We start from the raw sequence: 11,221 nt of genomic DNA, 5'->3' as shown, positions 1-11,221 counted from the left end.
ACAATGCCCGCCGCAATCGAAGACGAGGACGTCCATCGTAGGACTTGTTTCACAGACCATGAACATCTGACAGAAGACCATGATGAAAGGTCATTAGCATCGCCCAACCCACTTGAGTCCAGTTGCTAGCTCTGCGTTGAACTCAACAAATGTAGCGCCGGAGGCAGATCGGTGAGATCTTAACCGGGCCGCCGGCCTGCGGAGCGAGAGGACCACTAGCTGACCACCGAATCCCAGCCTAGATGAATCTCGACACGACAACATGCAGTCGTGCCCAAACTCTGCTCTGCATCTTCACCTCACATCAACAAACAGAGACGGACACGGGTAACAAGATCTCAATGGAAAGGGCCATGGTGTCGCCGCCGTTGGACGGCCTTCCGGCTTTGACGTCGTGGAGGGTTTGCTAGAGGGTGATCTGCTGGTGGCGCCATGGGGAGCCTCCTGAGTTGCTACCGAGGCGACCCAGGAGGCAAATTTCTGTTTTCACAATGCACATAGGATAACAACGTTTTATGTACACATATGGTAAGACAAATATGATGTCATCAACATATCCCTAAAGAGCACTAAGCTCCAAGCGTTGCGGGCGTCTGTGGTTGCTCCAGCGAGTCTCACGCTACTTGGTCCCACCTGTCGGCGCCTGGCTGGTTCGTGTATTGTCGGTGGAATCGCCATCTCTGTGGTATGCTAGAAGGAAAAGTGGAAAACACGCCTCGTCCTCTTCATTACCTCCGCTCAAGGTCTCCTCCTCCTCCTTGTCGTGCTCGCCGTGGTGGCGAGGGGGGCCATCCCAGTGTTGGCGTAGCTGACGGAAGACTGCAAGGATGCGATCCCAGATCTTCTCCCCACGTCGATCTGGTCTCTGGCGGGGCTCCAATCTGGTACCATCTTTCCTGTCTATTTCTCTGTTGCCTACCCCATGACCCTTCCCTCTACTCGAGCTTGATCCTCTCTCTCTCTCTCCCTGGAAGACGCTGCCTCTAATCGGCGACCAGTCCATGGCCCTAGAGGCACTGACTGTCCACATTGGGAGAAGCCGGAAGCCCCATCTGCTGAAACCACGGTTGTGCTTGAACTCCCCAGTCCTCGCAGGATCTTCCTCTACTCACAGGTTTGCTTGTTTCTCTCTCTCCCAAACTGATATATTTGACATTACACTGTGTTTGTTTAAATGCTCCAGACAAATGAGATCATGCATTTATTTGATATTTATTTCTTTTTTGAAACTGAATATTTGTTTGAATTCTTCCCGTATATGTGCTCTCCCTAACTGATATATTTGACCCGTACACCATGTGTTTGTTAAAATGCTCCACACAAATGAGACTATGTGTATACTTGATATTGAATTTTGTTTTTGACACTGAATATTTGTTTGAATGCTTCCCATTGATGTTAATGATTTAAACTTCTATACAATAGGTATTTTGATAATTAGGTAATACTTCATTGGATGTCTATAACAAATGAGGCCATGCGACTATCTGACATGGAATATGTAACAGGAAAGTTTCAAGATTTTTTTAATCTAGGTAAAGTTTGTACCCGGTTCATTTTACATGCTATAGTTATGCAAATATACGCACTTAGAAACTTTTGGCATGCTCAAGTGATCTCAGAAGAGTTGGGAAAGACTTACAGTACAGTGTACCCTTGCTCTGGATAATAGGAGAACTCATAAGAAGAAGAGAACATGTGCTTGATAAGTTGATATAGAAAATTACCTGCCACTAGACCAATGGTACAATGGAGATCTTGTCAGTTTTTTTTTCCGTTTCAGATTCTTTGTCCTTTGCAAGGATTAGGTGCAGGGGCGGAGCCAGGCCCAGGGCAACAAGGGGCCATGGCCCGGGGCGCTGGGAAATTTTCTTCCTTCTATTCCTGAAAAGAATATTTGGCCCCGGCTGCTGATCAGGTCAGGCCCAAGTGCCCAACTCGGTTCGGCCTTAGAATTTTCACTCGCTGGCGTGATCCGTCGCCCTCGCCCGCTTCGTCGCTGCGCAAGAGCGCACCGCCACACCCTAGGTCGCCTTACTGCCGGAGCCCGCCGCTTGCCCGCTTCCGACCTGCACCTAAAACGTCTTTCCTAGAGGGGCCGCCTCTGCTTGCCCTCGTTGGCTCCTCTGCGCCCACTACCATCGGCTGGCGACGGATTTTTGCGGTACTACCTCGTCCTCCTCTGCGCTTAATTCCTATCTTCATCATTCAAACTGCAGAACTCCTGCAGATTGCTTCCGGCTAAGCTGCTGCTGCTCTCAACTAGGTAATTTCCTGTTGGGTTTCTCGGTTTAGGAACAGATGATGAATGACTCGTGATTGAGTGATATGGTGCTATGTTTTAACAATTGCTTGCAATTGACTTCACGTTTAGGAACAGAACATGAAGAGACGATTTAGGAACAATTATTTCTAGATTTTCTTCATATTTTATGCACATTCTTGGAGCGTTATCAATAGATTTGAAAATATATGTTCGTATTTGCTTCTGTACCAAATTTATGTGTTATTGCAAAAGTTTTTATAGAATTTTTTCTTGCGCTTAGTTTTTGGCCCGGGCTTTGGTCCAATCCTGGCTCCGCCACCGTGCAGCTATACATAGTTAGGAAATACGTTGATTTTGTGATAATTAGTTTTATGTATAGGTTTTGGATATTTTCAAACATGGAACTAAACTATCTCATGAGTTTGATTTATATTACTCAAGTGTGGATGTGTATGCGTATGAGTATTAAGATATGTACGCTCTTTGGTTTTTGGGGAAAAAATTATAAAAAATTTCAGTAATACTGAACTGGTCTCTCTAATCTCGCAGATGTAAATGTACGAATGTACTGACAAGGTTTCGTGATTTTTTGCTGCTTTCTAATATGGGTGAAAAACAAAAGCAAAATTGAGGAGCTAGAGTAGCATATTCAGGTTGTGGAAAATGGCTTGGAATTTTTCCATAGCTTACATATAGTTCTAATTTTTCATGAAAATTAAAATCCAAAACAATAGTGAGCAATTACATGATTTTTGAATTTTCTAGATAGTGGGGAAATTAATACTTTGAATTGGGATCATGTGATCCATCGTCCAGAGCATCATATGTGGTTTTTTACTGGTATATTGCACATACAGATTAGATTCAGACATTCACGAGCTGTTCATTGCAGCATGTGCTCGGAGAATCTTAATTAGTTGCTACCCTATTTTTCAATGGATTATCTTGTGCTTTTGCAGTATTGATAGTAACTATCCATGGGAGATACACACTTGTTGAACTTGTGTTGTGCTCCTAGAGTAGCATAGTCCAATTTTATAGCAATCACGCAATTGCAGATTTATGTTGGCTCCTCATATAGAAATTTAGAAGGGGCATACACTTAACATTCTTTCATGTACACTACATCGTCGATGAATAAGCCCAACTGGTGGAGACCGGACAACCTTGGCCCGCAGCAGATCGTACAAATAGTGGCTGGAAAGTCGTCGGATAGCACCGGCAACATCGCTACCTCTGCCCCGTACGAGCTCCCTTGTTGTCTCACCTTCAGTATCATAATGTGTGAATCTTTGTTAATAAGGTCACAATATAATTTAACGTAATCAGCTATATGACCACTTGAAGGCTATCCAATCTAATGCTTTTGTTTTCTTAGGTGTTTTTCTGGTAGTTGGAAGTTGGAAACAAGACTGCAGTGTCTTCTCCACTAATTAAGATCAGAGTACATTGTTAAGACTTCAAATGCTCTAACTTATTTCTTATATATAATTGAAAATGCTTTCAACCTGGGATTGACAGTATTCCAGCATATATAATTTCATGGCATTTATTCAGTTCTCTCATGCATTGCACCAGCTTGAACTTTGGTCTCAAGTTACAAAGTTGTACCCTGACATGACCATGTTTGTGTAAATTAGGTCTTATTTTGAAAATCTTCTGTGTGAGTAAACAATAATTAACGCATTGTTTCTATTTTGCAAGAGCTACATTTTGTAGTTTGAAAGAACAGAAGTGTTGGATTAAATAGTGCCGGTTTGTCCTGCATAAATTGCTGAAATTTGTTTCTTCACAAGAACTTTGTATGGTAGCTCTGTTGATTGCAAAGCTCTCCTTTAATTATATCCAGCTACTGCAGAATTGTAGTTCTCTGGATGCGCTTCTTAATATATCGGATTAGCTGGAAATCTTTACATCCGAAAAAACCTTATTCTTATAGTGTGTACAATAAATTTTTAGTGTGAAGTGAGTCATCTATAAGAGGAAATGGTTTCAACCTCGGATTGGCAGTATTCCAGCATATATATTTTCATGGCATTTATTCAGTTCTTGCATGCATTGCACCAAGTTGAACTTTGGTCTGTTACAAACAAAGGTGTACCCTGACATAAGCATGCTTGTGTAAATTAGATCTTATTTGGAAATTCTTCTGTGCGAGTAAACTATAATTAACACACTGTTTAAATTTTGCAAGGGCAACATTTTGTAGTTTGAAAGAGCAGAAGTGCTGAATTAAATAGTGTTGGTTTGTCGTGCATAAACTACTGAAATATGTTTCTTCACAGGAACTTAGTTCTATGGTAGCTCTGTTGATTGCAAAGCTCTCCTTTAATTATATCCAGCGACTGCAAAATTATAGTTCTCTGGATGCGCTTCTTAATATATTGGATTAGCTTGCAAATCTTTACCTCCGGAAAAACCTTATTCTTACAGTGTGTACAATACAATAGCTTTTTAGTATGAAGTGAGTCAGCAACTAGACTTCTTTTTCTCATCTCCGTTGTTTCCAGACACATATCAACATAGTTTTTATTCACGAAAAGTTCTGTTCACCCTCAAACAAAATTGTATGATATTTTACGCATTTTAACTGCTACGAAAGTGCATCTTCCACTGTTATGTCGCAAGAACCATGTAGCCTCAATTGTCTCAATAAATTAATTGGTCATGTACCGTGTTAATTAGTGATCGACAGAACATTGTCTCTATCATATGATGGATACCGCATCCCTTTAAACCACTATTGCTGCCAAATCCCTTCCCTGCCGCGTACACCATTTACTCACACACGTGACAAACTTTTCTTTAGGCTACTAATTAGCATAACTGAGATGAAGATAAACCATACGAATGCATGGATGATTATACACTACGGGAAAATCAGGCGCTGCCGTGCAGCCAATCTTTGCCGTGAGGTGCTGCACGGCAAAGATTTCTTTGCCGTGATGTGCTGCACGGCAAAGATTTCTTTGCCGTGCGCAGCAAGAAGACCGCACGGCAACGCCAAAACGCACGGCAAAGTATGAGAGCAGCGCACGGCAAAGAAACCTAGCACGGCAAAGAAAGACTTGGCGCACGGCAAAGCAGTTTCTCACGGCAAAGTATGGGAGCAGCGCACGGCAAAGATTTTAGGACGGCAAAGTCCCTGCAAGCCGCACGGCAAAGAAACAGCCCACGGCAAAGGCCTGGGCACTGCCGTGCCCCGCCCCTTTGCCGTGCAGATAGACCAGTTGCACGGCAAAGGGTCCTTTGCCGTGCGCTGCTCCCTTTGCCGTGCGCCAATATACATTTTATTTGTTTTTCTAACTATTTTATTTCATCTACTACTTATATTTATTTTGTTAATTAGTTTTTCTTTTTGATGACTATTTATTACACTATGTGCAATACAAAATTAGTCTCCATGCTCATCCCCCACATATATCAGGGTTCCGGTGCTCCGGCGGCCGTCCCCCTCCTTCCCCCCAAAACAGCGGGACGGCGGGTCTACCCCCTAGATTTCTCCGTGCGAGGTTCCACCAATATACCTTTTCATAGGTTTAGGTTTGTTTAGTCCATGGACATATGGAAAACCATGTGTGGAACCCTTTGGCACAGTCTAGCCCCCGATATACCCGCGGCGGGACACTTCAGCGTACACGTCCACGAATCTGTTAAGTGTTATCGCCCGAAGGTGAGGAATGTCAGACCGGGGATCCATGCCATGCACCATTTGGTGAATCACACCTTGCATCACACTTTGACACATATCATAGGTCCACATGCAAGGTTTGGTGGGGTTCCGGTGCTCCGGCGGTCGTTATCCCCCTCCTCCCCCCAAAACAGCGGAACGTGTGCCCGGCGGTCTACCCCCTAGATTTCTCCGCGAGGGTGCACCAATGTAACTTTTCATTCTTTTAGGTTTGTTTAGTACATATACACATGGAGAACCAAAGATTGGGACCCTTTGGCACATATACCCGCAGCTAGAGCCATTATCACACGATCGACGGTGTGCCTGATCTACTGGTTAGGGTTAGGTGTAGGGTTAGGGCTAGGGTTTAGGGGCTAGGGCTAGGGTTTAGGTTAAAGGGTAAGTATTTATGGTTAGGTATAGGTTTAGGGTTTAGGGTTAGGGTTAGGGTTTATGATGCATGGTTCTGCAGCTCCGGCGTCGTGGTTTAGGGATTTAGAGGGGTTTAGGGCTCAAAGCCTCCCGCTTTAGGGTTTAGGGTTTAGGGGAGCTACTTTTGCACCATTAGACCTTGCATCACACTTTGACACATATCATAGGTCCGCATGCAAGGTTTGGTGGGGTTCCGGTGCTCGGCGGTCGTTATCCCCCTCCTCCCCCAAAACAATGCGAACGCGTGTTCCGGCGGGTCTACCCCTAGATTTCTCCGCGCGAGGGTGCACCAATGTAACTTTTCATTCTTTTAGGTTTGTTTAGTACATATACACATGGAGAACCAAAGATTGGGACCCTTTGGCACATATACCAGCAGCTAGAGCCATTATCACACGATCGACGGTGTGCTCGGTCTATCGGTTAGGGTTAGGTGTAGGGTTAGGGCTAGGGTTTAGGGGCTAGGGCTAGGGTTTAGGTTAAAGGGTAAGTATTTATGGTTAGGTATAGGTTTAGGGTTTAGGGTTAGGGTTAGGGTTTATGATGCATGGTTCTGCAGCTCCGGCGTCGTGGTTTAGGGATTTAGAGGGGTTTAGGGCTCGAAGCCTCCCCAGTTTAGGGTTTAGGGTTTAGGGGAGCTACTTTTGCACCATTACACCTTGCATCACACTTTGACACATATCATAGGTCCACATGCAAGGTTTGGTGGGGTTCCGGTGCTCCGGCGGTCGTTATCCCCCTCCTCCCCCCAAAACAGCGGAACGTGTGCCCCGGCGGGTCTACCCCCCTAGATTTCTCCGCGCGAGGGTGCACCAATGTAACTTTTCATTCTTTTAGGTTTGTTTAGTACATATACACATGGAGAACCAAAGATTGGGACCCTTTGGCACATATACCAAAGCAAGAGCCATTCTCACACGATCGATGGTGTGCCTGGTCTACTGGTTAGGGTTAGGTGTAGGGTTAGGGCTAGGGTTTAGGGGCTAGGGCTAGGGTTTAGGTTAAAGGGTAAGTATTTATGGTTAGGTATAGGTTTAGGGTTTAGGGTTAGGGTTAGGGTTTATGATGCATGGTTCTGCAGCTCCGCGTCGTGGTTTAGGGATTTAGAGGGGTTTAGGGCTCAAGCCTCCCAGTTTAGGGTTTAGGGTTTAGGGGAGCTACTTTTGCACCATTACACCTTGCATCACACTTTGACACATATCATAGGTCCACATGCAAGGTTTGGTGGGGTTCCGGTGCTCGGCGGTCGTTATCCCCCTCCTCCCCCAAAACAATGAACGCGTGCCCCGGCGGGTCTACCCCTCTAGATTTCTCCGCGAGGGTGCACCAATGTAACTTTTCATTCTTTTAGGTTTGTTTAGTACATATACACATGGAGAACCAAAGATTGGGACCCTTTGGCACATATACCAGCAGCTAGAGCCATTATCACACGATCGACGGTGTGCAGCTGGTCTCTTGGTTAGGGTTAGGTGTAGGGTTAGGGCTAGGGTTTAGGGGCTAGGGCTAGGGTTTAGGTTAAAGGGTAAGTATTTATGGTTAGGTATAGGTTTAGGGTTTAGGGTTAGGGTTAGGGTTTATGATGCATGGTTCTGCGGCTCCAGGCGTCGTGGTTTAGGGATTTAGAGGGGTTTAGGGCTCGAAGCCTCCCGCTATAGGGTTTAGGGTTTAGGGGAGCTACTTTTGCACCATTACACCTTGCATCACACTTTGACACATATCATAGGTCCACATGCAAGGTTTGGTGGGGTTTCGGTGCTCCGGCGGTCGTTATCCCCCTCCTCCCCCCAAAACAAATGAACGTGTGCCCGGCGGGTCTACCCCTAGATTTCTCCGCGCGAGGGTGCACCAATGTAACTTTTCATTCTTTTAGGTTTGTTTAGTACATATACACATGGAGAACCAAAGATTGGGACCCTTTGGCACATATACCAGCAGCTAGAGCCATTATCACACGATCGACGGTGTGCCTGGTCTACTGGTTAGGGTTAGGTGTAGGGTTAGGGCTAGGGTTTAGGGGCTAGGGCTAGGGTTTAGGTTAAAGGGTAAGTATTTATGGTTAGGTATAGGTTTAGGGTTTAGGGTTAGGGTTTATGATGCATGGTTCTGCAGCTCCGGCGTCGTGGTTTAGGGATTTAGAGGGGTTTAGGGCTCGAAGCCTCCCCAGTTTAGGGTTTAGGGTTTAGGGGAGCTACTTTTGCACCATTACACCTTGCATCACACTTTGACACATATCATAGGTCCACATGCAAGGTTTGGTGGGGTTCCGGTGCTCCGGCGGTCGTTATCCCCCTCCCCCCCCAAAATAACGGAACGTGTGCCCCGGCGGGTCTACCCCCTAGATTTCTCCGCGCGAGGGTGCACCAATGTAACTTTTCATTCTTTTAGGTTTGTTTAGTACATATACACATGGAGAACCAAAGATTGGGACCCTTTGGCACATATACCCGCAGCTAGAGCCATTATCACACGATCGACGGTGTGCCGGGTCTACTAGTTAGGGTTAGGTGTAGGGTTAGGGCTAGGGTTTAGGGGCTAGGGCTAGGGTTTAGGTTAAAGGGTAAGTATTTATGGTTAGGTATAGGTTTAGGGTTTAGGGTTAGGGTTAGGGTTTATGATGCATGGTTCTGCAGCTCCGACGTCGTGGTTTAGGGATTTAGAGGGGTTTAGGGCTCGAAGCCTCCCCAGTTTAGGGTTTAGGGTTTAGGGGAGCTACTTTTGCACCATTACACCTTGCATCACACTTTGACACATATCATAGGTCCACATGCAAGGTTTGGTGGGGTTCCGGTGCTCCGGCGGTCGTTATCCCCCTCCTCCCCCCAAAACAGCGGAACGCGTGCCCCGGCGGGTCTACCCCCCTAGATTTCTCCGCGCGAGGGTGCACCAATGTAACTTTTCATTCTTTTAGGTTTGTTTAGTACATATACACATGGATAACCAAAGATTGGGACCCTTTGGCACATATACCAGCAGCTAGAGCCATTATCACACGATCGACGGTGTGCCTGGTCTACTGGTTAGGGTTAGGTGTAGGGTTAGGGCTAGGGTTTAGGGGCTAGGGCTAGGGTTTAGGTTAAAGGGTAAGTATTTATGGTTAGGTATAGGTTTAGGGTTTAGGGTTAGGGTTAGGGTTTATGATGCATGGTTCTGCAGCTCCGGCGTCGTGGTTTAGGGATTTAGAGGGGTTTAGGGCTCGAAGCCTCCCCAGTTTAGGGTTTAGGGTTTAGGGGAGCTACTTTTGCACCATTACACCTTGCATCACACTTTGACACATATCATAGGTCCACATGCAAGGTTTGGTGGGGTTCCGGTGCTCCGGCGGTCGTTATCCCCCTCCTCCCCCCAAAACAGCGGAACGTGTGCCCCGGCGGGTCTACCCCCCTAGATTTCTCCGCGCGAGGGTGCACCAATGTAACTTTTCATTCTTTTAGGTTTGTTTAGTACATATACACATGGAGAACCAAAGATTGGGACCCTTTGGCACATATACCAGCAGCTAGAGCCATTATCACACGATCGACGGTGTGCCTGGTCTACTGGTTAGGGTTAGGTGTAGGGTTAGGGCTAGGGTTTAGGGGCTAGGGCTAGGGTTTAGGTTAAAGGGTAATATTTATGGTTAGGTATAGGTTTAGGGTTTGGGGTTAGGGTTAGGGTTTATGATGCATGGTTCTGCAGCTCCGACGTCGTGGTTTAGGGATTTAGAGGGGTTTAGGGCTCGAAGCCTCCCCAGTTTAGGGTTTAGGGTTTAGGGGAGCTACTTTTGCACCATTACACCTTTCATCACACTTTGACACATATCATAGGTCCACATGCAAGGTTTGGTGGGGTTCCGGTGCTCCGGCGGTCGTTATCCCCCTCCTCCCCCCAAAACAGCGGAACGCGTGCCCCGGCGGGTCCATCCGACTAGATTTCTCCGCGCGAGGGTGCACCAATGTAACTTTTCATTCTTTTAGGTTTGTTTAGTACATATACACATGGAGAACCAAAGATTGGGACCCTTTGGCACATATACCAGCAGCTAGAGCCATTATCACACGATCGACGGTGTGCCTGGTCTACTGGTTAGGGTTAGGTGTAGGGTTAGGGCTAGGGTTTAGGGGCTAGGGCTACGGTTTAGGTTAAAGGGTAAGTATTTATGGTTAGGTATAGGTTTAGGGTTTAGGGTTAGGGTTAGGGTTTATGATGCATGGTTCTGCAGCTCCGGCGTCGTGGTTTAGGGATTTAGAGGGGTTTAGGGCTCGAAGCCTCCACAGTTTAGGGTTTAGGGTTTAGGGGAGCTACTTTTGCACCATTACACCTTGCATCACACTTTGACACATATCATAGGTCCACATGCAAGGTTTGGTGGGGTTCCGGTGCTCCGGCGGTCGTTATCCCCCTCCTCCCCCCAAAACAGCGGAACGTGTGCCCCGGTGGGTCTACCCCCCTAGATTTCTCCGTGCGAGGGGGCACCAATGTAACTTTTCATTCTTTTAGGTTTGTTTAGTACATATACACATGGAGAACCAAAGATTGGGACCCTTTGGCACATATACCCGCAGCTAGAGCCATTATCACACGATCGACGGTGTGCCTGGTTCATCGGTTAGGGTTAGGTGTAGGGTTAGGGCTAGGGTTTAGGGGCTAGGGCTAGGGTTTAGGTTAAAGGGTAAGTATTTATGGTTAGGTATAGGTTTAGGGTTTAGGGTTAGGGTTAGGGTTTATGATGCATTGTTCTCAGACTCCGGCGTCGTGGTTTAGGGATTTAGAGGGGTTTAGGGCTCGAAGCCTCCCTCAGCTTTAGAGTTTAGGGTTTAGGGGAGCTACTTTTGCACCATTACACCTTGCATCACACTTTGACACATATC

At 46.3% G+C, this 11,221-nt stretch overlaps 1 long non-coding RNA gene across 1 annotated transcript; it reads left to right on the top strand.

Annotated features, from left to right (window-relative positions):
- The first annotated feature begins 710 nt into the window (after positions 1 to 710).
- Positions 711 to 3,778, top strand: LOC127321336 (uncharacterized). The gene is made up of 4 exons (XR_007863987.1): positions 711 to 884; positions 975 to 1,114; positions 3,409 to 3,509; positions 3,645 to 3,778. It is a non-coding gene; the product is annotated as an uncharacterized lncRNA (long non-coding RNA).
- The last annotated feature ends 7,443 nt before the right edge of the window (positions 3,779 to 11,221 follow it).

This window comes from Lolium perenne, chromosome 7 (genome assembly GCF_019359855.2).
Source record: "Lolium perenne isolate Kyuss_39 chromosome 7, Kyuss_2.0, whole genome shotgun sequence".
NCBI lineage: Eukaryota > Viridiplantae > Streptophyta > Magnoliopsida > Poales > Poaceae > Lolium > Lolium perenne.
Note: the sequence above shows the minus strand (reverse complement) of the source record. Positions and strands in the feature narration are given on the sequence as shown.